The sequence below is a fragment of the Oryctolagus cuniculus genome, chromosome 3 (assembly GCF_964237555.1).
Source record: "Oryctolagus cuniculus chromosome 3, mOryCun1.1, whole genome shotgun sequence".
NCBI classification, from domain to species: domain Eukaryota; kingdom Metazoa; phylum Chordata; class Mammalia; order Lagomorpha; family Leporidae; genus Oryctolagus; species Oryctolagus cuniculus.
This window is the reverse complement of record NC_091434.1, coordinates 23,227,862-23,255,174: the sequence shown is the minus strand read 5'-3', so window position 1 is coordinate 23,255,174 and position 27,313 is coordinate 23,227,862. Positions and strand designations below refer to the sequence as shown.

Below are 27,313 nucleotides of genomic sequence, written 5' to 3'. Positions count from 1 at the left end.
AGCCACGGGGCACGCGGTGGGGCTGACTGGATTCAGACTTTTTATTGGCTTCCCTGTGGCAGGAAATAAAAGGTCGTCCGCCCCTACCCACCCACCCGCCACGCCTTCAAAGCAGAGTTTCCGGCATCTTTCCAGCGTGCTGGCCCCTCGTGGAGTAAGTCAGCCAAAGTGCGTGTGTGGGTGACAGGGCATCTGAAGAACTGTCCTCGGACCTCCCCGCCCCTGGAAGAAAAGCTACCGCTTGTGAGCTTGTGAGTGCCTTTGTGTTGGGTGCTGATTTATGCACAGGTGTATTTACGTGTGCTTGTCCAAATTTGTAAATGTGTGCGTGTCCATAGCTCCCTGCCTTTTTACTCTAACACTCTGGATGTCACAGACATGGTATCAGGTCCATGCGGTGAGGGAGTCCCTTCCTCTGTCTTTATAACAGGCGCCTGTTTTGCAGCCATCCTACATGCCCTTGTCTGTGGAACCAGACCCCTCCTCGGGGGTGTGGAGATGTATTCCAGGCTTCTGTTATTAAGGTGATGCCGCAGTGGACATCTTTGAGCCATGTATTTGGACATTTCTGCAAGAATATCTAGCAAACAAATGTCTGTCAGTGAATTTTGAGTCTTAAGTAAGATGCCTTTTTAATTGTAATGGATCGTGCCAAATTTCTCTCCAAAGAAACAAGCCCAATTGGCACTGTCCAGCAAGACGAAAAAGTATCCACTTCCCTACCCCACTACCAATGCACAGTGCCATCTAACTTTTTGTCTTTGCCTATCTGGCTTATTCAACAAATATTGATTAAGGGTCTGTTATGTGCCAGGCGTGTTCTAGGAACTGGTGCTGGAGCAGTGAAGAAAACAAAAATCCTTGCTCTCCTGGAGCATACATCCTAGTATAGGAGTTAGACAAGTGAAAGGACAGTGTTTAATATGTTAGAAGATGAGAATAGGCACTAGAAAAAAATAAGGCAGGGACAAGGATAAGAAGTGCTAGGGAGGGTATGTCTGTGTGTGTGTTGGAGGTGGAGGCAGGGGAGAATGGTACCTACAGTTTGTTTTGAGAGGCAGTGAGAGATAAGCAGTTTCCACCCACCGGTTTACTCTCCAAATGCCAGGGGCTAGGAACACTGTCCAGGTCTCCCACGTGGGCAGCAGGGATCCAATTACTTGGATGACTACCACTGTCTCCCAGGATCTGCATTACAGGAAGCTGGAGTCAGGAGCCAGAACTGGGTATCGAACTCACATACTCTGATGTGGGAGGTCAGCGTCTTAACCTCTGGGCCAAAAGCCCACTCACTCCTGCCTATAATATGAAGTGAGGTTTTTAAGGAAGGCTTCCCCCAGACTGTGACATTTAAACAGAGATTTGGAGCTGAGCAAGCTAGCAGTGATAGGTGGAGGAGATTTCGAGAGGGAATAGAAGGAGGGAGTCTGAGAAACAGCAGGGACCCCGGGGGTCCTAGAGAAAGGGGCTCAAGGGGAGACAGTAGCAAGAGTCAGAGGAATGTCAGGGATCTTGGAGGACGCATGAGCTGAGCAAACCTTCGGAGGCTTTGGAGAGAGGAAGTGGTGGAGTTGACCTCTGCAGGTGGCAGGAGATTGTCTCTGCGGTGCCAAAGGCTGTGTTAGGGAGATGCTTCTGACGATTCAGGCGACAGACGACAGGGTGGTAGCAGCAAGGGTGGTAAAAAAAAAGAGGGACTCTGGGTGGAACTTAAAGATGGAGCCACCAAGAGTTGCTCGAGGAGTGTAAAGTGGAGTTTGAAGATAAAGTGGGAGAGACTCCAAGGCTTGAGGTTTACAAGCTGTGAAGGCTCACCTGCCAGCGACTGGGACAGGGGGCTGGAGGAGAAGCAGATGTGGAGGGGTGAAGAGGAAGGTGAGAGTTTATTTTCAGAAGTGTCAATGCTCGTGGGTGGCTATCATTTTCAAAAGTGCATTACTCCACCTAGATTTCCCCTGTGCTGGCTACAGAGTAAGTCTGAAGGGACTTACCAAGTGCCTCTTCACTCAGAGGCTACAACACAAGGGGAAATAGCAGAAGGTCCCTGTGGCCTCCATTTTTGTTGGGGAGAAAAGATATGGACCAATCATAATATGTTGGCAGGACAGGACAGAGTACCAGCTGTCGCAAGGAGGCACAGGTGGGCATCAAGCCCACAATCAGGTCATTTATCCCTTCAGCTGATGCCAGGAGAGAGGCTATGTGCTGTTCTAGAAAACAAACTTCCAGCTGACTGGGAAGTCCTCTTGGTGGACGTGCCTGTGTTGTGAAATTGGATTTGGGGTTTTTAGTGAGTCCACCCCAGGTCAGGTACGCAGTGCATAAATGGTGCTGCCAAAGTGTGAACTCAGCGAGCAAGAAAATGCCATGAGAGGCTACAGCTGCCACTAGTGACGCTGGGTCTGTTGGGAACGGAGAAGTTACGGAAAGCATCCAGCTCTGTCCCTTTACTACCTTTGATTTTTCTGAACCTCAATTTCCTAGCCTATAAAATAGGGCAGCTCTGGCTCTGCTGTGCACAGTTGTGAGACTCAAATATTTGAGACTGTTTAAAAACTGAAAAGTCCTGTAGAAATATCGGAATTCAGCACCAATGAACCAATCCAAATAATATAGGTCTGTCAGGGAAAGAGGTCCATTCCAACACTCCTCGGATTGCATATGACAATTTTTTCCACATCTGTACCTTTGCCACATGTGGGCATCTTTTATGTGGTCTGTTTCAAGCAGGATATTTATAGAAAGCTATTAGAACCATGTCTACTCCAACAAACTTGACAAAGAGGTTAATGTCCTCCCTTAGTGTATGCACTGCTTGCCTTCTCTAACAGTTACTAGTATTTTGCTTTATTGATTTATTTTCTGAAAGTATTTATTTTTTAAATATTTATTGATTTGAAAGGTGGAATTACAGAGGCAGAGAGAAAGAAAGAGAGGTCTTCCATCTGATGGTTCACTCCCAAAATGGCCACAACGGCCAGAGTTGAGCCCATCCGAAGCCAGGAGCCAGGAGCTTCTTCTGGGTCTCCCACATGGCTGCAGGGTCCCAAGGACTTGAGCCATCTACCACTGCTTTCCCAGGCCATAGCAGAGAGCTGGATCAGAAGTGGGACAGCCGGGACTTGAACCAGTGCCCATATGGGATGCCAGCACTGCAGGCAGCACCTTTATCTGCTACACCACAGCGCCAACCACTGAAAGTATTTATTTATTAACTTACTTTGAAACACTCAGAAAGAGAGAGCTCCCATCTCCCATTAACCACCCCCCCCCCAGCCACACCAAATGCCAGAGAGTTTGGAATTCGATCTAGGTCTCCCCTATAAGTGGCAGAGACCCAATCACTTGGGCCATAACTTGGTGACGTCCAGGGTAGGGACCTGGAGTCAGGTGGGGAACCAGGCACTCGGGTGTGGAATATGAACATTTTAACTGCTATGTCAAAAGCCCACCCCTCTTTTTAAATTACTTTTAAGTTGCAAAAGCTATCAATGAATTATTCCTGTTAAAAAATAAAAATATTACAGTTCAAATTCCTTCTGCAAACTACCCATAATCCCAGTCCCCTTTCTACCCTGCCCAGGGTAAGCATTATTGTCAGTATAAAAAGAAAAAGAAGAAAGGGAGGCAGAGAGAGAGAAAGGGAGAAAGGGGAGAGAGAAACAAATCTTTCTGTGAACACATATGAGATGACTTCAAGAACTTCATGGAAAAATGGAATTAAAAGGTAAGCTTAGGGGCGGGCACTATAGTGTTGCACATAATGGGCACCATTCAAGTCCCTGCTCCTCCACTCTGATCCAACTCCCTGCTAATGTGCCTGGAAAACCAGCAAAGGATGGCCCAAGTGGGCCCCAGCACCTGCATGGGAGATCTGGAAGAAGCTCCTGGTTCCTGGCTTTAGATCAGCCCAGCTCCAGCCATTGTAGCCATTTGGGGAGTGAATCAGTGGATAGAAGATATTCTCTCTCTCTCTCTCTCTCTCTCTCTACCTCTCTTTCTCTCTCTTTCTTTCTCTCTCTCTGACTCTTTCTATAACTCTGCCTTTCAAATAAATAAATAAATAAATCTTTTTAAAAAAGTTTATTTGGGGTAGATACTTGGCTTAAAAATTAAGCTGCCCACACTTCATATCATTGTGCCTGCATTCAAGGCTCAGCTCCCCTTCTGATTCCAGCTTCTATCTGCTGTGCACCCTGGGAAGCAGGAGGTTATAGATCAAGAAATTGGGTCCCTGCCACCCATGTGGCAGCTTTGGCCTGACCCGGCCTTAGCTATTGCAGGTATTTGAGGAATGAATTGACAAATGGGAGATATTCTCTCTCTATCTCTCTCAAATAAGTAAATAAATAAATAAAATTAAAATTTGTTAAAAATATAAACGTATTTCAAAGCCAGCATTGTGCACAGTATGTAAAGCCACCACCTGTGATGGCAGCATCCCATGTGGGCACCAATTCATGTCCCAGTGGCTCCACTTCCAATCCACCTTCCTGCTAATGGCCTAGGAGAAGCAGCAGAACATGGCCCAAGTGTTTCAGCCCTTGGTACCCACATGAGAGACCCAGATGAAGCTCCTGGCTCCTGGCTTCTGATTCCTGGCTCCAGCAATAGCACTGGCTGTTGAGGCCATCTGGGTAGTAAACCAGTGGATAGAAGATCTCTGTCTCTCCCTCTCTCTCTCTCTGTAACTCTGACTTTCAAGATAAAGAGAGAAAGTTTAAAAAAGATAAGCTTGTTTCAATGCAAAAAAAAATTGAAATCCATGCATAGATTTTTCATAATACACATTTTCCATGGATTTTCGAACACCCACCTGGTAAATATGTACATGCCCATGTGGTGTAGCATCGCTTTGCCCGTTTTATTGGCAGTCAGTTTAGCTTTGTATGCACACATCTATTTGCAAGCTTTTCCCACTTGCAATGTTTTGGAGTAGCTGTCATGAGTATTAGTTTTTTGAGGACTAAGGTTTTTCACAGTGCTCATCTTTCCAGAGTGGAACGCCTTCATCATGTTTCTGTTTTTGATAAATTGGACCTTTGACAAGAGTAACAGTGCTACTAACCCCTCCAGCTTCAGCTTGCAGGTACCTGCCAGCACATTTTGACAACCTCATTCTATTCAGACATCATTCCCAGGAGAGCAGCAAGCTTCCCTTTTTTAAGGTGGTACTAGATTATTCTTACTGCCTGAATTTACGCCCACAGCACCAACCACAGCGATAGCACATGATATTTACCCCGAGTCTCTGGGCACCTGGTGTAGAGGGCGTAGGCAATCCCCTGAGGCAGTGATAACTCACAGACCCATCAGCTTCTTGTTTTTAAGGCAGAAGTAGGAAACTGGTTGGCCCCTGTTTTCAGATTTCTCGAAATGGGGGGAATTTTAGAGTCTGTTTTGAAAGAAAATATTGGTGTAGTTTGAAGTCCCTGCTCTTTAAAAATACACTGATGACTTCTGAGAGTTGGAGGAAATGACATATGCAAAGAGGAAAAAAATAGAAAATCAAAATATTTAAGCTCCAACATCACGTCATGAATTCTACAGAACAGCTGTGGTTGGAACACTGTAACACGAGCTGGTCCCATTCTGTTATTCATTCAACAAGTATTTCTTTTTTAAGTTTTTTTTAAGATTTATTAATTTTTATTTGAAAGGCAGAGTTAGAGAGAGAGGGGTAGAGACAGAGAGAGAAAGAGATCCTCCATCCACTGGTTCACTACCCAATTGGCTACAACAGCCAGAGCAGGGCCGATCCAAAGCCAGGAGCCAGGAGCTTCCTCTGGGTCTCCCATGTGGGTACAGGGGCCCAAGCACTTGATTATCTTCCACTGCTTTTCCCAGGTGCATTAGCAAGGAGCTGGAAAGGAAGTGGAGCAGCCGGGAAACAAACTGGTGCCCAAATGGGCTGCTGGTGCTGTAGGCAGTGGCTTTACCCACTAAACCACAGCGCTGATCCTAACAAGTATTTCTTGAGCCAGGTACAGAGGATACAATGGGGAAACTAGAAAATAAGTTCCATGAATGAAGGTGGGGACTTGGTTTTGCTCTTTGCAATCTCCCCAGCAGATAGAATAGTGCAGACCCATAGGAGGGTGTCAATAAATAGAAGGATATGCTGTACAGCCTCATCTAGAGCAATGCATCCATATGACAACATGGTGAGCCCTTAATATGTACATGACTAGTGTAAGAAAACAGAAAAAGAGCTATTTAATATTGGTGTGGAAATATCTAACTTCTGAATGGTCTGTTTAGGTATTATCCAAATCCAGGAAAGAAAAACCAAAAAACCACCAACCTCTTCATTACAGATCTTCAAGCCGGTACCCTGAGCCAATCTCAGCATCATCACTCCCTCCAGCCACCCAAGATGGAGAGCCTACAAGTCTCACATCTCCAGGGAAGTCTTACGGGGAGAGGTGGAGGCCCACATGACTGGAGGTCACCATAAGGTCTCTTGCTTCTGCCTATACAATATCTCTCCTTTTGGTAACAGCACTTCCTTTCCTTTGCACATGCTCCACCCCTGATTCTATAGGTTGTCCATGGGCAGTGAAGGCGCCTTGCATCTCTTACCCCTCACCCCCAACAGAGGATGAGCATGTGACTAAAGTGAGTCAATTAGACACTCTCCCTGCAATTTGTGTCTTAAGGGCAAGGACCAAAAGATGGAAAATGGCTGGAGTTGGGACAGGATTTATTTTAGCAATATGCTGAAGAGTAGGCCCAGTGCCATTGGTGTATGTATAAATAGAATTTTCCTGCTCCTGCATTTCCCTAGGCCAAGTTTTTCCAGCTGTTTAGTTTTCCCATCATGTTGTACATTACTCCATCACTTGTCAATCAGTAATGTATTGTTTTCCTTTTTTTTTTTTTTTTTTTTTTTTTTGGCTAATGTTAACCAGGGTCACAGTCTGTAGCTTTCAGAACTAACTCCATACAGCCCCGCTGAAGTGGTTAACGTGAGGAAAAAGGGTCATTGTGACAGTTGATCAGTCTTGTTAGGGTAAGGGAGGGGATACAGTGCACCGAAGTTGGATTTGGCCAGGTGAGATTTGTGTTTCTTTTTCTGTGCATGATTTCTCTCTGAAGAGAAGTGGACAGTATCCGTGGCCTGAAAATCCTTCAATCCCATCTCTTTGTGCTTTCCCAGAATGCAAAATACTTTCTGACTTTTCAAGATAGTTTTATCTGATGCTGTCTCCTGGTCAGTTTCACTTCCCTACCACCCTTTAAATATATACTTTGAGAAAACCTTAATAATCACAATCTTTGCTCATTCTTCAGTTGCAAGGGACAAACATTTCTGCTCTCCTCAAAGATGAGCAAAGCTGCTTTTCTAAACAACTTAAACTCTTTTTAAAAAGAGGGTGCCTGTGAACAGAATAAATACAAGCCTGAGTGGGGAGATGAAGTGGTGAGCACACTAAGAGGTTCTTCTTTAAAAAAACTTGACTCTGGGGCCAGCAATATGGCATGGTAGGTTAAGCTTCTGCCTATGGTGCCAGCATCCCACATGGATGCCAGTTTGAGACCCAACTGCTCCACTTCGGATCCAGCTCCCTGCTAATGCACCTGGGAAAGCAGTGGGAGATGGCCCAAGTGCTTGGACCCCTACGCCCATGTGGGATACCCAGAAGAAACTTCTGGCTCCTAGCTTCAACTTGGCCTAACCCGGGCCATTGTGGGTATTTGGGGAGTGACTCAGTGGAAGGAAGACCTCTGTCTCTCCTCCTCTCTCTAGCTCTGCCTTTCAATTAAATAAAAAATAAAGCTTGAATTAAAAAAAAAAAAAAAACCTCTTGCAGCCTTACCATGAAGGGAGCCTAAACCTGTTGAGTAGCAACTCAATCCAGCAATTTTGGTTCAGATTTTTGTGGTCTTTGTCCCCTGAATATTAATCAGCTGCTAATTGTAAGTGATAATAACATCGTTCAAACTGGTTTCAGTGTGACAGGAAATGTACTAGCCCAACTAACTGGAAATTTCAAAAGAAATGCTGGTGTTTGACACACCTGGATCCAGGCGCTCAAAGGTAGAATAAAGGTGAGCCTCTTTTCATCTCTTTTAGTCTTGGGTCCTCACGAGCTCCAGATTGCTCAGCTTTTCTGCACAAAGGGAACATCGTCTTCCCAATCAACAGACCAACAGGCCCCAGGCTCCGCTCTCACTGGCCTAAAATGCAACCAACTGCTCTGTTCAGAGGGAAAGAATACATCCAACTATCAGGCTCTAGTCTCATGCACACCCTGGTGCTGTTCAAGTGAAAAGGAACTTGGGATCTAGGAAAAGTCAGTTGTTTGGACAAGAGTGGGGAGAGGCATAGTTTCCTAAAGAAAATCCACTGGAAGCACAGCAAGGGGAATAAATATTGGAAGGCAAAGCAACACACATCTAGTATGCTTAGCTGCTGATGCACAGATCCAAACACAGTTGTGTGTGTCCAAGAATCTTCTGTTACCTGGAGTGGACAGAAAGGACCCCACAAGAAATAGCCAGTCCATAGCTTCAACACATGCTACAGGCACTTTCTACAAAAGGAAATTCAGAATCCCACTGCATACACTAAAAATTCACAATTAATTGATGAGCTCATCCATATCTACTCCTCAAAACAAAGAGAAAGAGAAATGACGTCACTGAATATACATCTATGTCTACATCCAGTAATGTGCCCATTGCAATTAAATTCCCATGTCTAACTGTACTCCTGGAATTAATTCTACTGTCATGGCATTCTATCACGTGGGTGACAAACACTTTTCCAATGCCCAAAATAGTCTCTATTCTCAGCCCAGGAGATGAGATCTGGACTCCCATCTCTTCCCACCTCTGTAAGATCAGCCCCTCTACAATTACAAGTGTTCAACACTATCAAAAGTCTCTCCATATTATTATTATTAACTAAAATTAAGTATATGCTGGACCCATCTATCAGGCCATACCTCTTTCTAATCCAATTAGACTCCAGTAAACATTTATTAAGCACAAGGTGACACAAAGCTATAAAATATGAGAAAATATACCTCAATAGCTATAATTTGAGAAAACATTAGTATCATTCTTACTTGCTGTGAAAGACCCAATGCTTGCCTCCACTCTAAGCCCAGGTCCTGCCAATCTGAGTGCTAATAGATAAACAAATTTATGCATATAGATTTTTAGTTTGCAATTCCTTTATGTAATTTCTTTCTCCATAATACCCACAGAGACACATAAACAGACCAGAACCCTGCAAGTTCTATACAGGTGAAGGTACTAGGTAAATCTCTTAAATTACACACTAGGGAACATAAGCCCTCCTATAATCCTCTCTACTGCCACCTCATGGCCTTCAACTGTAAATGAACTGCAGTCTCTGGAGATGGGGGTTAAGATTCTGAAACGCGTGAGAAAGCTTTCTTTCACTCCACAGACAGAAAGTTGGAGCAACTACAGATCTTAAAAGGCCATAGTAATATTTCAGTGTAGATTCTGACTGGCTTTAGGCCAAAGTCTAATCTTGTTTGGGTACTGCTAAATTGAACAGTAAGCCTTCTCTTTTCATCTCTACCATGTTCCAAGCATCACTCATTATTGTATTATTATCTCATTTGGTTATTTAGCATTAGTATTTGACTTGTTATCCTGAAAAAACATAGAAAAGTGCATAGGCTTTTACATATATTTCTACATAAAGGAAATTGTTTCAATAAATGATTGAAATTAAGGAGTGTTTTTTAAAATGATGTTATTTATTCCCTCTTTTATGTACTGAAATAAATCTGCCTCAGACACTGCTTGACCGTATAGATGAAAAGCTGTTTGGCCTAGCATTAACATGAAAGTTAGTATGCCCATGCCAAGTCAGAGTGCTTGGGTTCAGCTCTCACTCCTGATTTTAGCTTCCTTAATGCAGACCCTGGGAGGCAGTGTGGATGACTCATGTAGTTGGGTTTCTGCTACCTATGTGTGAGACCTTGACTGAGTTCACAGACCCTGGCCAGGGCTCCCCTAGCCCTCATAGGCATCTGGGGAGTGAGCCCACAGATGGGAGAACTCTCTCTCTGTGTTGCTCAAATAAATAACTAGGTTTTTTTTTTTTGTTTTTTTTTTTTTAAGGTAGGAGAACAATTCCTTAGGAAAAGAACAGATGTGGTTCGGTGAAACGCATTAACTGGCCATTTTGGCTGTGCAAAAATTCCCTCAGGGGCAGGCAGCATAGTGCAGCAGGTTCAGCTTGGAGTACCTACATCCCATACTGCAGTGTATGGGATTGAGTCCTGCTTCTTCTTTCAATCCAGCTTCCTGTTAATACACCTGGGAGTTAGCAGATGAGGGCCAACTACTTGCGTTCCTATCACCCACATGGGAGACCTGGCTGGAGTTTCTCATTCTTGGCTTTAGCCTGGCCCAGCCTGGCCCATCCTGGCCCAGCCTGGCAGTTGCAGGCATTTGAAGAGTGAACCAACAGATGTAAATTTAAAATAAATAAATCTTTTTAAATTTATTTTTTTGATTTTATTTAAGTTATACAAGTTTCATGTATTTCATTTATACAAATTTAGGAACATACTGATACTTCCCACCCTATCCTCTCTCCCACCCATGCTCTAACCCTTCTTCCTCCTCCCTCTCCCATTCCCACTCTTAATTTTTACAAAGATCTACTTTCAGTTTGCTTAATGACTGTAAGGTTAACCCTATACTAAGTAAAAGAGTTCAACATAGTATGAAGAAAAAAACACTGTTCCTCAACAGAAGAGACAAGGTCCACAAACAATCATTGAATCTCAAAATATCCATTCTTTGAAAAATAATTGCATGGACCCAGAGAACTATCTTGTTCTGCATGGTAAAGGAGGAATAGTCTGAGTTTCCCTCAGAGCTTTCAGAGGAGCAGGAACTAGGGAATGTGAGGAGCTGGGAGATGAGGATAGGCTGGCCTCAGAAGGGCACTGACAGGGAGCCTTTTCTCCAGAAAGGTGGCGGTCGGCCCCTCCATGACAGGTCAGCACCATGTACCAGTGCTTGGGGAAGCTCAAGTTCTCAACACCTTAATGGATGTTCCATGCCTTCATTACCTCTTAACATCTTTCCTATATTTGTCTCTGGGCTACATTTTTTAGATATGAAAGAAAGATGTTTCATCTGCTTGTTCAATCCCCAAATGCCCACAGTGGTCAGGGCTGGACCAAGTTGGAGCCAGGAGCCTGTAACCAGCATCCCACATGGATGGTAGAAATGCAGTCACTTGAGCCATCACCCCTGCCTCCCAGGGTCCACATTGGCAGGAAGCTGGAATAGCATTCAAGCCAGGACTTGAACCCAAGCACTCCAATATAGGATACAGGCATCCAAAGGGGTATATGAACTGCCTTGCCCAAACCTACCCCACCAGGCTTGCCATGGATACTCTGCAGTCCGTAGGATACCCATGTCTTAATATATATAATGTGTGTGTGTGTGTGTGTGTGTATATATATATATATATATATATGTTTGTTTTCTTTATTTGAAAGGGAAATTTACAGAAAGAGGCAGAGGGAGAGGTCTTCCATTCACTGGTTCACTCCCCAAATGTTTGCAAAAACAACAACCACCAGGACTGCAACAATGACAAGAAGAAGAAGCCAGGAGCTTCCTCCACATCTCCCGCATGGGTGCAGAGGCTCAGACATTTGCACCATCCTCAGCTGCTTTCCCAGGCAAGTTAGCAGAGAGCAGGATCAGAAGTGGAGCAACCCGGGACTCAAACCAGCACCCATATGGGATGCCAGTGCTGCAGGCCAGGGCTTTAACCTGCTATGCCACAGCGCTGGCCTGAGACCCATCCGTTTGCAGTTCCTATTAAACAGAGAGTGCATTCTATGTAGAAAATACATGGATTATAAAGATGAAGAACTGAGAATATCCCTTTCTCAGACTGTGGCACCATATCCTTGAGAAGGAGCAATAAAACCTTAAAAATGCACATCTTGCCCAGATGGAGAAATGAGACTTCCAAATAAAGGTGAAATCCTTAAATATCACCCCAGAGTTATGCTAAAAACTATTGCCTTAAAGAACTTGAGAGGAGAAAACATTTTAAATTCCAGTCCCCAGAGAGCAAAGGTTTCTGGCTCAGAGGAGCTCCAGCATGCTAGGACACCTCCTGTAACCCTGCCGACAGTCCAGTGTCTACCGGCTCCTCAGGAAGCCAGATCTGAGGCGGATCTCTCAGGGACACTTAGGGAATCAACACCCATGGAAAAGAAAGAAAAAGCAGGCAGGACTGGGCCTCAGCCAACCTTAGGGGGAGCTCTGAAGACAAAAATATTCATCAAAGTCATCCCATGATAGTCAGTCTCTGGGTGGGCGTGACCTTGGGTGAGGTAGGTCTCGGCGGGGGCTGTCTGGGATAGAGGCTGGCAGCGCAGGGCTGTCTGCCAGGCTCCTTCTTTGCTGGGAGGGCCCTGTTTGGTGCATCCCAGCATCCGCTGCCCTGAAAGCCCTAGCCATCGCATGGAGAGTTCCCCAAGCTCAGCATCTCCCACCTCTGAAAATGCCAGGATTCTTTCATCAGATTTCTTCAGTATAAGATTAAGGCCTCCAGGCATGATCACTAAAGACTTCTGCTCTTAGGAAAGAATGATGTAGGGCAGCTGTTGGGTGCAGTAGTTAAGTCTCTTTGGGACACCTGCATCCCATATTAGAGTCCCTGGTTCAAGTCCTGGCTCTGCTTCCAATTCCGCTTCCTGCTAATGCACATCCCCAGAAACAGCCAGTGATGTCTCCAGTACTTGGGTCCTTGCGATGCAGGTGGGAGACCCAGATTGAGTGAACCTGCTGGTTCACTTCCCAGATGCCTGCAATGGCTGGGGTTGGGCCAGGCCAAATGTCAAATGGAATATTCTCTCTCTCACTTTACCTTTCAGATAAATTTTTTTAAGGAGCAATCTTTTACCATAGTCTCAAACAAAATCTCTTTATTTCTTCATAGTTTTAATATTTTTCAACCATCCAGGATTTTTAAAAGGCTTCAGTAAAACCAGAAGTTGGATTATCTATAAACAGGAAACCAAAGAAGTCTAAAAAAATTTTTCAATATTACAATTTTAATTCAGAAGGTTAAAATTATGGGGTAAGAAATGCTGACACTCACTCTGAATTACCCTTAAAAATGACTCTTTTTAGTTGTGCTTTTTAAGTCCATGGTAATTATTAGCATTTGAAAAAGATGATTCTGTTGAGTCCTAACTAGAGCTACAAACTCCGGCTAAACCTTGTGACTCAGCCTAGAGAGATGAAAATAAAATGTGAATGGTTCAAGTAGTCAAGAGAAACAGGGAACATTGTTTCTGATTTTCCGATTGGATATAAATTTCCCCACTCACAGCCTCTGAACTCAGGTGTATCAACACTACCCAAATAATTGTGCATTTTGTGCAACCCTACCTGTTTACCCAGGTGGCTGGTGGGAGCTGACTAACTGATAATGCTGAAAAGAAAGTGAAAAAAAGTCCATTTGCAACCTGGTTTTGCCTTCCTTGTGCCTTACTCGTATCTTCCATAGGCTCCTGGATGCCCAGAACAAACTCTCTACAGTTTCTCCTCAGTGCTTTTTATGTAGAAGTGTTATTGAAGAACATAAACCAAAATTTAATATTTCGGGTTCATGCTATTTGCCTAGATTAGAATTCTAAGCACCTGCCCATATGAAATAGACAACATGGTAAAGTTCAGGATTTATTTGGAAAGTGAGAGAAATACATAGGAACGTGAGGGCTTTGTTAAGGAAATGTGGGTCAGAAAGAGTAAGTGGGGCATTCCACACCAGCCTTTTCCAGAGGGCAGGCCAGAGGCTGTGAGAGGAGAGTGGTGAGAGGGCAGGCAAGCACAGCACGGGAGAGCAGGCAGGAGAAGCGGCAAAACAGGGCCAGCTCAGCACACGGCAGCCTCATATCCACTTCCAAAATGGGAGTGGTTATGTAGTCTGATGGACAGGTGGATGGATATAGGTGAGATCACACAGGGGTCAAGGAGGTGTGGCCTCCAGTCCATGAGCACAATTCTATCTCCCTGATTGGGTAGATATCATTGTCCCCTCAGAGATTCCAGACCGTTAATCTTAAGGAGGTACTGAAGGACATAGACTCATCATATCTCCTATACCTACTTCCTGCTGATCAGGGACACAGACCCTGCTTGTCCTACATCCGGAAATCTCTTCCTGTCTCATCTAATGAATTCATTCTTGAGCTGGAGAAGTTTCAGTCACCACCAATGGCTGTATCCCCTACATGGTCATCATTACTCTTGGAAGTCATTGAGTTCTGAAACATACAAGTTTATCAATCAGCATAAACAAAACTGGAACAAAACCAATTGTAAGTGGAGTACCCTTTATGATGGAAAGAACATGCTTTATAGACTCCCAGATGGTGGGTGGTGATAGGCTATCCGTATGCAGATTATAAAACTATTTAGCATGAGCATAGAGATTTTAATGTCTCTTTCAGTAAACATACTACTGTTCAAGTAAAGGTGGCAGATTCCATCAATCACAACACAGGTTCCTCCTTGTTCTATTAATACATATTCCAAAGCCTGTCTGTTGTCTATAACTATCTTGGAGAGAGTGTCCACAGACATAAGTACTTGCTGTAAAAGCTGGTATGAAGTGTAAGCCAGATTACCTAAAGCTATGGTCAAGTGTTTTTTGTTTTTTTTGTTTTGTTTTGTTTTGTTTTGTTTTGTTTTAATTAGCTTCATGTGGTTCACCAGGACAGGTAGTAGTTTAAGCGACATTTTGGCGGTCTCCTGGAAAAGCTTAGCTAGAATTTTCTTAAAACTATGATTAGTCTCTTCAACTTTACCCAATGGCTGAGGTCTCCAAGAGGAATGGAGATGGTAAGAAATTTCTAGAGCAGTAGCTACCTGTTGAGTTATTTTAAATAAAAATGAAGGTCCATTGTCACTCTGAAGTGACTGTAGGAGTCCAAAGCATGGTACAATGTCCTTCAGCAAGGCTTTGGATACCTCCTGTGCCTTTTCTTTTCTTTTTTGAAGATTTTATTTATTTATTTGAAAGTTAGAATTACAGACAGTGAGAGGGAGAGACAAAGGAAAAAGTCTGCCTTCTGTTGGTTCACTCCCCAGATGGCCGCAACAGCCAGAGCTGCGCCGATCCGAAGCCAGGAGCTAGGTGCTTCTTCCTGGTCTCCCATGGGGGTACAGGGGCCCAAACACTTGGGCCAACTTCTACTGCTTTCCCAGGCCATAGCAGAGAGCTGTTTATAGTGGAGTAGACACTGAATGTTCTCCGTCCACCCTCTATCAAGGTTCCCCGTTGATTCTGGTTGCCTGTAGCTCATTCCTAGAATATTCTTCAGGAATGTTCTTGGGGAAGACATTCTAAGTTTATAAGTTTGTGTCCTGAATACTTAAATTTGGCTGGACACAAAATCCTTGGATCTTTCTTACTTTGTTTTCTTTCTCAAAAAACTTTTTTTTTTTTTTTTAAGATTCGTTTATTTGAAAGGTAGAGTTACAGAGAGGCAGAGGCAGAGAGAGAGGTCTTCCATTCACTAGTTCATTCCCTCAAATGGCTGCAGTGGCTGGAGCTGAGACAATATGAAGCCAGGAACCAGAAGCTTCTTCCAGGTCTCACTCACAGATTCAGGGGCCCAAGCACTTGGGCCATCTTCCACTGCTTTCCCAGGCCATAGCAGAGAGCTGGATTGGAAGAGGGGCAGCCAGGACTTGAACCAGTGACAATATGGGATGCTGGTACCACAGGCATAGGATTAACCTACTGCGCCACAGAGCCGGCCCCCCGGTTCCTTTTCTGTTTTAGATGGAAAGGCTTATATCTATCCTGTGAAGGTATCAATAAAAACTAGAAGATATTTATAATTATTTGTTGGAGGCAGTTAGTGAAGTCAATCTGCCATCTGCACTTGGGTATCTTCCTCTGCTTGGCACAGGAGTCAGCAAGGAGGCAGTTTTACATGACCACCAGAATTATTTTGTAAACACAGTGTGCAAGAATGAGTTACTTCCCTCATGATAGCATTTAGTCCTTTCCCTGCAAACACTCAAGAGACTGTTTGCATCAAAGCTTCTCTTCCCAGATGAGTAGAATCATGTATTTCCTTAATAATTTTCCATTGAGAAGCCATTGGGAACATAACCTTGTGATCCAAAGCCCTCATCCATTAGCATCTTTAGTATAACCCCGTTGTTGGGCCCATTCAATCTCAGATTTGATGTAGTAAGGTTCTTTAGTCATTACTACAGGTTGATGTAGTGGAGCTATTTCTAGAGCTTCCTGTGCAGTTCTTTTTGCTGCTTTATCTGCTACTGCATTTCCTGAGCTAACATAGATGTCTCCCTTCTGATGTCTGTTACAGTTAATGGCAGCCACTTCCAAAAACTCTAGTACTACCTGAAGTAGAGCTAATATCTCCTTTCTGTATTTAACAGGGGAATTCTTTGCAGTCAGTAAGCCTCTTTCTCTCCAAATTGTTGCCTGTGTGTGTAATGCACGTAAAGTATATTTGGAATCTGTATATATATATTTTTTTTATTTGTTTTTATTTTTTGACAGGCAGAGTGGACAGTGAGAGAGAGAGACAGAGAGAAAGGTCTTCCTTTTGCCGTTGGTTCATCCTCCAATGGCCGCCGCGGCCGGCGCGCTGCGGCCGGCGCACCGCGCTGATCCGATGGCAGGAGCCAGGAGCCAGGTGCTTTTCCTGGTCTCCCATGGGGTGCAGGGCCCAAGCACCTGGGCCATCCTCCACTGCACTCCCTGGCCACAGCAGAGAGCTGGCCTGGAAGAGGGGCACCGGGACAGAATCCGGCGCCCTGACCGGGACTAGAACCCGGTGTGCCGGCGCCGCTAGGCGGAGGATTAGCCTAGTGAGCCGCGGCGCCGGCCTGTATATATATTAACTCACTGACCTTTTTCTAGTTTCAAGGCTCTAGTTAATGCAGTAAATTCAGCCTTTTGAGCTGAATTATTGCTTGGTAATGCTTGAGTTTCCATTTCCTGGGTAATATCTACTATAGCATAACTTGACTTTCTAATTTCTTCTTTCATGTAGCTTTGGCCATCAGTAAGCCATTCAGCATCTTGTTTCTCCACAGACTCATCTTGTAGGTCAGGTCTACTAGAATACACCTGTTTTATAGTTTCTACACAAGAATGAGTTAACTCTTTCTAGTACCCTCAAGTGGTAACAGAGTTGCTGGGTTGAGGACCTGGCACACTTTAAGAATTTTCTCAGACAAGTCTAACAGTAGAGCCTGATGTTTTATGAGGTGCCCTCCTGTTAGCCATTGATGTCCTTTAACTTCCAAGACCCCTTGCACCTGGTGTGGAATTTGAACTTCAAGTGGCTGGCCAAACGTCAGTTTGGTGGCTTCCTCCACCAAGAGTGCTGTAGCAGCAACAGCCCTTAAGCATGCAGGCCACCCCGTAGCCACTGAATCTAGCTGTTTAGAAAAATGGGCCACTGGTTATGGAAGTGGACCCAATTTCTGAGTCAGTACTCCTAGAGCAACCCCCTGTTTCTCTGCTGTAAACATGGTGAATGGCTTACTCAGGTTAGGAATTCTTAATGCTTGGGATTCTGTTAAAAGCTCTTTAATTCTTTGAGATGACTTCTGTAACTGCCCTGTCCAGCAAAGTAGGTCTGTGTCAGGGCCTTTTAAAGCTTCCTACAGAAGGTTGGCTATTAATCCAAACGCTGGAATACATATTCTACAGAGTCCTGCTGTTCCCAGAAATGTTCTCAGCAGCTATTTCATCTGTGGTGACTCCACACATAGAATAGCTTCCTTTCTCTTGACTGAAAGTGCACGCTTCCCTGGGGATAGAATATATCCCAGGTAACCTACCTCTTGTTTAGAAACCTGAGCTTTTGTTGAGGAAACTGTATCCTCATTCCACTAGGAAGCTCAAAACCTGGGTGGTATTTTTATCTGAATCCTCCCTAGAGGGGCTGCAGACTAGAATATCATCTACATATTGAAGACTGTGCCATTATTTAGCTCTAATTTCTCTGGGCTCCTTTGCAAGTGCATGTGCGCAGGCTGTCCCAGAACCTTTGGGGGAGCACAGTCCATGTGTATTGCTCAGTTATACCTGAAGCTGGGTCAGTCCATCCAAAGGCAAATAAAAATGCTGAACTTAATGGAACGCAGAAGAAAGCATCCTTTAGGTATAAAGCTGTATACCATGGGGTCCTTTCAGGTATTTGTGTCAATAAAGTATAAGGACTTGGCACAATAGAATGAATTGGAATAACTGCCTCATTAATAGCCCTGAGGTCCTGAACCATCCTGTAGTCTCCATTCAGTTTTAAAACAGGCAAGGTAAGAGTATAACAGGGAGATTGACATGGGACCAAGAGCCCGTGTTTGAGAAACTTATCAATCAAAGGTTAGAGACTCCATCTCCTAGCTTCTGGCTTTATCGGATATTGGCACTGGTGAGAAAATGCAGTCTCAGCCTTTAAGAAAACCTTGACAGGCACAGCAAGTGTAGCCTGTCCAGGAATTCCTTGATCCCAAACTCAAGGATCTACTCTTTTATTTTTTTAAAGATATATTTGTTTGTTTGAAAGTCAGAGTTACACAGAGAGGGAAGGAGAGACAGAGAGAGAGAGAGAGGTCTTCACTCCCCAGTTGGTCACAACAGCTGGAGCAGCACTGATCCGAAGCCAGGAGCCAGGAGCTTCTTTCTGGTCTTCCCATGCAGGTGCCAGGGCCCAAGGACTTGCACCATCTTCTACTGCTTTCCCAGGCTGTAGCAGAGAGCTGAATTGGAAGCAGAGCAGCCAGGTTTTGAACCAGCGCCCATATAGGATGCCAGCACTGCAGGCAGTGGCTTTACCTGCTACACCACAGTGCCAGCCTATACTCTTTCTTTTATATCAGTAGGAATATTATCTAAACTAGGATGTGCCTCATCCTAGTACTAGTACTAGCTAGTACTTACTAGCATCATAACAAATTACTTACACTTAGGGGAAGTTAACTTTTAAAAAGCATCTAAAGGTGATAACAAATCTGTTCCAAGCAATGGAGTTGGATGCTCCAACATAACTAAAAATTGGTGAGTAACAAGAACATCTTCCATCTGACACATCAAGGGTAAGGAGAATCTTTGGGACTGAGGTTTCTCATCAACTCTCATAACAGTGCAACTTTCAAGGGAAAGGGGTCCAGCTTGGGAAGTGAGCACAAAGTAGCTCCTGTGTCAATTAAAAAATTAACATGCTTCCCTGCAACCTCAGTAGTCACCCAGGGCTCTTGACATGATAAGCCTAGGCGGTGGAAGCCATTTGAATCCCCAAATTCTATCAGTCTTCAGATAAGGCCATGAGCAAAGTGGAAGTCTTCTTTGATGACCACTTCTTTCCACTGGGGTCTCACCCACAGAGGTCCTTCTTTGATGACCACTTCTTTCCACTGGGGTCTCACCCACAGAGGTCCTTCATGTAGGGAGACATTTTGCATCAGTGCCCTGACTTTCCATGGCTGAAATATTCTTGTGGGCCTTTCAGCCAGATCAGAATGCTTAGGGGCTTACTCTTAGGTCACTGAGTGCTACGTACAGCAATTGCCATTCTATGAGTCTACTGTATGGACTGCTTCCATATTGAAGCACTCTCTCCTGTTTTAATCCTATCTATTATTAATAAACAGTTAATCCTGTCTATATGATCATATGATCACCAAACACTTAAAATGCTATTTTTACCATCTAGCTTAAGGGGAGTTGGGATCTCATGGTAAGTCTGCAGAACTATACAGCTGAACAATCTCTTTGTAGGACCTGAGAAGATAAAAACAGACACAGCTCTTCACAAGCTTAATTATCTTTAAGCATGTAACTTGGATGCACTGAATTAGCTATAATTTTAACACCTTAAAATCTCCATTTGTACATAAAATGGGGCCCATTACTTTACCCAGCCCACTGAGGGGGCTCCCAATTTTTTTCTTTTTCTTTAACCCAGTGTAAAGCTAAAACGCCATACCAAAACAAAAATACAATACCACCTTGTCCAAGATAAACTCTCAGAAGGCCCACTGTGCCAGGGATACTAAACCCTAGGAGGCCACTGCCATGCCTGGGGAATGGCACCCTAGGAGGACAAAGAGAATCAATGTAAAGCTAAAATAAAAATATGGGAATCCAAAAGGGGACCAATGTATAGCCAAAAGGATAAGGGAGCTGGTGTGAAGCCAAAAGGTTAAAAAAAATGAATCCAAGAGGTCTAGCATAAACCCAAAATAAAAAGTTAAAATAAAAATGCTGCAATACCAAAACCAGCATAAAGCAAAAATAAAAAACCAGCTTAAGACAAAATAAACTGAAAAAAAGCCGTAACAAAAAGTCACTCCGCTAATTGGGCATGCAGCATGTGGTCAGCCATGGGGGCCGCCACTGGGGGTGGAGTCTGTTGCCCATCTTCCAGTTAGGGCAGAAGTCCCCATGGGGACCTCCATCTTGGAACTATGTCTTTTTAATGGAGGCCACTACCTTGGCAACCATGTGTGAGCAGTTTGAAATTTCCTTACCATGTTGGCTGGTTTTTAAACAGATTAAACAAGTCCCTTTGTGATTGCCATTCATGTTATAAGAAAACATAAGCCAAAATTTAATATTTTGGGTTCCTGCCATTTACTTAGATAAGAATTCTAAGCATGAGCCCATATGAGATAGACGACATGGTAAAATTCAGGATTTATTTGAAAAGTGACAGAAATATACAGGAATGTGAGGGCTTTATTAAGAGAAACCAGGTCAGAAAGACTAAGTGGGGCATTCCATACCAGCATTTTCCAGGGGGCAGGCCAGAGGCTGCGAGAGAATGCACGGGCAGGAGAGTGGCGATAGGGCAGGCAAGTGAAGCATGGGAGGGCAGGCAGGAGAAGCGGCAAAACGGGCCAGCTTAGCACACTCCAGCCTCTTATCCACTTCCAAAAGGGGAGTGGTTATGTAGTCTGATTGACAGGTGGTTGGATACAGGTGTGATCATGCAGGGGGCAGTGGGGTGAGGCCTCCAGTTCATGAGCCTAATTCTATCCCCATGATTGGTCTATATCAGAAGCAACTTACTCTTCCCCTGCTACTCTTATCTAAGTCATAGATCATTTCTATTTTTTAGTGTTTTTTGTATTTTGATTATTTCTGAACTTATCCAGAGGAGAAAATAGTGCAATCAACCATGCAACACATATCTGTTACTCAGCCCAAACAATTACTAACAGTTATATTGCCAGTCTCCTTTCACCCACCTTTCTGCACTTCTGCCATATTTTTAAAGACTCATTTTATTTATTTAAAAGGCAGAGAGAAAGGGATACACAGAAAGAGATGACTGGTTCATTGCACAAGTGGTTGCAATGGCTGGAACTGGGCCAGGATGAAACCAGGAGCCTGGAACTCCATCTGGGATTCCTACGTGAGTGGTAGGGGCCAAAGTACTTGGGCCATCTGCTGCTGCTTTCCCAGGTGCATTAGCAGGGTGCTGGATCAAAAGTGGAGCAGCCTGGATGTGGACCAATGCTCTGATATGGGATGCTGGTGCTGCATTTTGCAGCTTAACCCATTTGCCATGGCAACAGCCCCTCCTCCCATTTTTTTTTAAACTGGAATATTTTTTAAAGCAAATCCCAGATTTCAACACTTCCCTGATGAGTAGGAATAATTTAAAATATAACTGCCCTAGCATGGTCATTTCTAATAAAATGACCAGTAATTCTTTAACATTAGCTACTAACCAATCCATATTCAAATTCTTCAGGTTTCTCAAACCCTTCATAACAGCAAGGAAGTGGTTGAAGCTTGGATTTGAACACAGGCAGCTGGAGTCTAGCAGACGCGAAAATCTGTAACCCTGAGAAGGGAATTCACACAGAACTGAAGGAGCTGACAGGGAGCAAAAGCAGCAGGTGACAGCATGCCAGGAAACTGTAAGCAGAAAGTTGCTCATAACCTCATAGCAAAGGGTGGCTTCAGTCAGAAAAGGAGTTCAAAATGGGTCCTTTCAGGAAACTGATAACCTCAAGGACAACTTTGGAGGCAGCAGATGGAAAGAGGTGGCAGGGTCCAACTAGACCAAGAAGTGCAAGGTGGATGGCAACAGCATCAGGCCCTGGTGGGTCCTGGCAATATGGTTGCCACCAGGGAAATGCATGGGAATGCCTCTCTCTCCACTCAGCCACAGCTGCACAAAAGCTGCACCAACCAGCAGAGAGCCTTAGTAACCCACAATCATAAATGATGTTCACAAGAGAAGACTCAAAATACTCCCTCTGCATTACAGGTGATTTGGGATGTTTTAAAACAAGAGATAGGCATAATCCCTATCTTTTGATGGTTTTGATTCTGTAAACAAGGAATGGAAAAGAAATGCTGAAAGAAGAAACTAAAGATCAGGCTGAAGCTTTATTAGAGCCGGGTCCTAGAATCACAAGATGCTGCCCAGAGAAGCTGGTGTTCCATGATTAACCACAAGGTGGCACTGTTTTGAGCCCAGTCCCTGAATACCGTCAAAAATCAATGTAGACAATGGTGATTGTATTACCATTTTTTAAAAGATTTATTTATTTTTTGGAAAGGCACAGTTACAGAGAGGCAGAGAGAGAGAGAGAGGAAAAAAAGTCTGCCATCTGCTGGTTCACTCCCCAAATGGCCACAACAGCAACAGCTGGGCTGATCTGAATCCAAGAGCAAAAGCTTTTTCCAGATCTCCCATGTGGGTGCAGGGGCCCAAGGAATTGGGTTATCTTCTGCTGCTCTCCTAGGCCATAACAGAGAGCTAGATCAGAAGTAGAGCTGTCAGGATGCTGGCACTGAAGGCAGTGGCTTTACTGGCTACGCCACAGCACCGGCCCTGATGGTATTACCGTTTCAAGGCAGCCATGAAAATGCACCCCTTTGATGTACTGCTGTGGGACACATAATTGACTGTCAGCCCCAGACACTCTGAATTCTCTTCTGTATCCATCCACGGGCTGCTCCAGGACAGTGCTGGGGCACAGCCGAGCTCCTCCCCATGCCATCAGTGTGGTCCAGCTTTTTTGAACCCAGCTACATTCAAGATGCCCCTCTCCTGCCCAGTTGTCAGGACTTCAGTACAGCCTCATTCAGAGGTGACCCTGTAAGATTGTGGAGACAGGAAATCTTCCCTAGATGTGCAGTTTCCAAGTGGCACAGCTGGTATCCACTGGAAAAGAAAGCAGCCTGGATCGAGGCTACATACAGATTCTGGAGCAGTGAACAACGGTTTGGCCAGGACACACAGGGTTCTGAGGGAGAGGCATGTGGGCACAAAGTGTTATTTTTTCTTGCTCATTAATATCCACTCCCAACCCCCTGGAAACAGCTACTCAACCTGGTCATATTAGCTGGCCTACTTCCTCAGTCTCCCCAGAACTGGTGTAAATGGGCACATTGCAACCGAGCCCTACAGCATGAACACACACACACACACACCCCAACCAAGGCTGATGTGGTTACTGCTGCCTCCAAAGGTCCAGCCTAGGGGCAGTGGAGAACAATGGTGAGTCTCATCCTGGCACCATGCCCTAAGGAGACCAACAGGCCACTGAAGGCAAATCAGGTGAGTTACAGATTCAGTGCTTCTCTGTAAATAAAGTAGAATTGGCTCCTTTAAATGGTTTTCCTCCACCCACTGGCACTGAGGCTTTGCTGTAGAGGGCGATTCTGAGAGACTGGAGCTGTTTAAGGGCTTTGCTCCCCAGCTGCTGTGGTGCAGGCACTGGGACTTTCCTGTAGAGGGCGATGGAGAGACACTGGAGCTGTGTAAGGGCTTTGCTCCCCAATCGCTGTGGTGCAGGCAGCTCACACGCAGTGGTCAGCAATACCAGGCTCTCCCAGGCACCTCCCTCGGTTGTTTTGTAACAGGGCCTCTGGTGAGACACCTCTCTGTGGACAGTTTTCCCTGATGCCCTGGAAGGTGGATTTCTAGCAAGTTCTACCAGCAGAGCTCCGCAGTCACTTCTCTACTGCCCATTGAGCCACAGCCGTGGCCTCCCCACTAGATGTGGTCATCAGCCTAGTGGGTTGAGGAGCTTGTTCTTTGGGTGCTGCTTGTCAACCCAAGCAGTGCCAGTTGCTCCTTATATCTTCTGTTTCAGATTCTTTGGCGCTCTCTTCACTTCCTTCTAGCTAATCCTTCATTACTCCATTATTTAGAGTTAACTTCCCTTGTTCAAATTACAGTTTGGTCTCTGTGCCATTCCCCATAGTGATAGATACCTACTCCAGATAAGGGTTTGCCTTTCCTTCCTGCAGGGACACAGACACCACCACCATCTGGGAACTTATATAAGGTCTGATCCACAGACACAGAATCCCATGCAACACAGCCTGTAGCCAGGTGACCCACTTCCCAGGGAAGGAAATTTCAGAGTGTGTTACACACTGCACATCCACAAGCAGCCAGCCTCACACAGGGCTACAGCAACCAAGGCTAAGCTGAGTGCCATCTTTCAGGATGCCCATCCCCAATAGGTTTGGGAACATGTTCAGGAACCCACAGGAGAAAGTGGACATAGCCCTAAGTTCCATCACCCCCAGTGCTCCACTTTGGGATCGGAGCAGAGTAGCAGGGAATAGGAACATTGGAAATCCTGATTCCAAAGAGGCTGGCTGTCGCCAGAGGACACAGCAAGCCAAAGTCCCATTGAAAAACAACCATGACTAGGCCGGCGCTGCGGCTCAATAGGCTAATCCTCCGCCTGCGGCGCCAGCACACCAGGTTCTAGTCCCGGCCGGGGTGCTGGATTTTGTCCCAGTTGCTCCTCTTCCAGTCCAGCTCTCTGCTGTGGCCCGGAAGTGCAGTGGAGGATGGCCCAGGTCCTTGGGCCCTGCACCCGCATGGGAGACCAGGAGAAGCACCTGGCTCCTGGCTTCAGATCGGCACCAGCCGCAGCGACCATTGTGGGGTGAACCAACTGAAAAGGAAGACCTTTCTCCCTGTCTCTCTCTCTCACTGTCCCCTCTGCCTGTCAAAAAAAAAAAAAAAAGAAAAAAAGAAAAACAACCATGACTTTTGCAAGGCCATTTGGACTTCTTTTGTCCAGACACCTGGTGGTCACTGCCACCAACAGGGAGGAAGTAGGGCTACTTCTAAACAGGGAAGAAGGAGGAGCACCGATGGAATCCAGGAGACCTGCTGAGTGCCTCCTGCTATTCCCTTGTGCTGGTGTGACTGCACATGCACACACATAGCAACCTGAACCTAAGAAGGGTTAACTGTGCAGCAATCTGAGATACTTCCCACTAGTCTCGCATCACAGGCTGAATGCTATTACTGCCTTCTGGGGATCCCTGTCTTATCCTCCACAGGCAATTCCCAGTAAGTCTCATGCACTTATTAGGTCTTGCTATCTGCTTCTCAAAGGACTTAACACAAGCTTCACGCCAATAGAGCAGTGTGTGATAACCCCCCCAATCATCTCTCAATAAAACTCTTGTAATATGAGTAATTGTAGAATTGTTTTTGTTTTCCTCCATGTATCTTTTTCTTTCTGTTACAGGCTTTTAGCACCACAGCCTTATCCATTATAGCACTTCATACATAGGAATTTTAATTTTATGGGTGTGGTTTGATTAATGGTTGGATGGCACATTCTGTCGAGAATGCAAGCTCATTGAGGACAAGATCCATGTTTGTTTGTTTTTTCCCTCCGTTGCATGTCTGACTCCTAGCATAATGCTGAGCACACACTGGTGTTGCAGGAATTCAAGTTGGTTCTTGTCTCATGTCAACCAAGAAAGATGATGTGGACACTGAGAGTGGGTGACCAAAAGCTAGGCTAGATTTGATTGAGAGGCAAAGACTTCTGCCAACCAGGAGAGAACCAAGGGGAGGGTTCCAGCAAGGTCTGGGTGTGGGAGTTTACACAGGGAGTGCATATCAGTTGATCAGTTCTTCTACATGGTTTCAATATGTCAGCGGTCTGTTTTGGTTTTTTTATGTCTCTGGAGAAGTGGTCATGGTTGCTAATCAAGAGGAAGTGTTACCTTGCCGACCACTTGAGAAATGTTGAGAGCCAAGAAATATTGCTGACCTCCCCAGTTAAGGAAGGTTATGCTAACCGACCAGCTGCTAAGCACTTGAGACATGCTGCTTTGTGATGGGGTCTGGTCTGGTGCCAAAGCCTAGTTTCTCATATAGAAACTCTCTCTCTCTGCCTGCAGTTACTCTCACAACCTGCTCACATTCCCTTCTCCCAAACAGGAATCACTATCTGCCTATCAACCCTTTTAACTCCTTGCAGTAGTAGCTCAAGGTTAGTTGGAGCCTCCTCAGGAATTGTCCTTCTACAGCAAAACCTGTGTAGCAGCAAGAGAGTATTATTGAAAAGACAATATATGCAGAATTCCTGGAGGCCTGATTCTAGAACTGATCAATATGTATTGATCAGTACAGTGATAATATGAGAAGCAACTCTGACAGGGAGTTGCAACTAAGGTTAGTGCTGCGTAGGGCAGACTTCCTGCAAAGCAGAAACAAACAACTGTCAACACTAGGCAGACTTGCAGGGTTTTTGACAGTCATCAACACAGGGTCATTTGGAAAGCAAATGCTGCCTTTTCTACCCCTACTGAGTTGTATCAGGGCCACCTTGTCCTCCAGCATGGCTTGTGATTCTTACCAGCAGTGATGTTATCAGCTACAGCTGTCTGCAAAAGAAAGATTTCTGATCTCTTCACATGAACACTATGAGTACACAGTTTAAAGACACCCTTTAGGGATAACTGCACTTACACACACACATGAGAGAGAACACCTTAAATGTTGTACCCTGGGCATGTCATCAGTCTTACTCTTGTGTTGGTCTTCTTGGGGTCCTGGCAAAAATGAGGATTCTGAGGGCCCTGGCCCCAGAGTTTGGTAAATTACATATACTTGAAAGTGAGTGTCACTGTTAAATTAATGACTTCACCTCACTCACTTGCTTTAAGATAAAGAATGGGGGCCGGCGCTGTGGTGCAGCGGGTTAACACCCTGGCCTGAAGCGCCGGCATCCCATATGGGCGCCAGTTCTAGTCCTGGCTGCTCCTTTTCCGATTCAGCTCTCTGCTGTGGCCTGGGAAAGCAGTAGAAGATGGCCCAAGTCCTTGGGCCCCTGCACCCAACGTGGGAGACCGAGAAGAAAGCTCCTGGCTCCTGGATTCATTCAGATCGGCGCAGCTCCAGCCATTGCAGCCAACTGGGGAGTGTAACAGCAGATGGAAGACCTCTCTCTCTCTCTCTCTCTCTCTGTAACTCTGGCTTTCAAATAAATAAATAAA

General features: G+C 45.0%; 1 long non-coding RNA gene across 3 annotated transcripts; it reads left to right on the top strand.

Moving 5' to 3' along the window:
- The first annotated feature begins 54 nt into the window (after positions 1–54).
- LOC127491567 (uncharacterized) lies at positions 55–27,313 on the top strand. 3 transcript variants are annotated; one of them, XR_011387123.1, is made up of 4 exons: positions 55–251; positions 6,318–6,458; positions 23,521–23,609; positions 27,095–27,313. It is a non-coding gene; the product is annotated as an uncharacterized lncRNA (long non-coding RNA). The 3 variants fall into 3 exon arrangements; XR_011387122.1 differs by lacking the exon at positions 23,521–23,609; XR_011387121.1 differs by lacking the exon at positions 27,095–27,313 and having other exon boundaries at positions 23,521–25,055.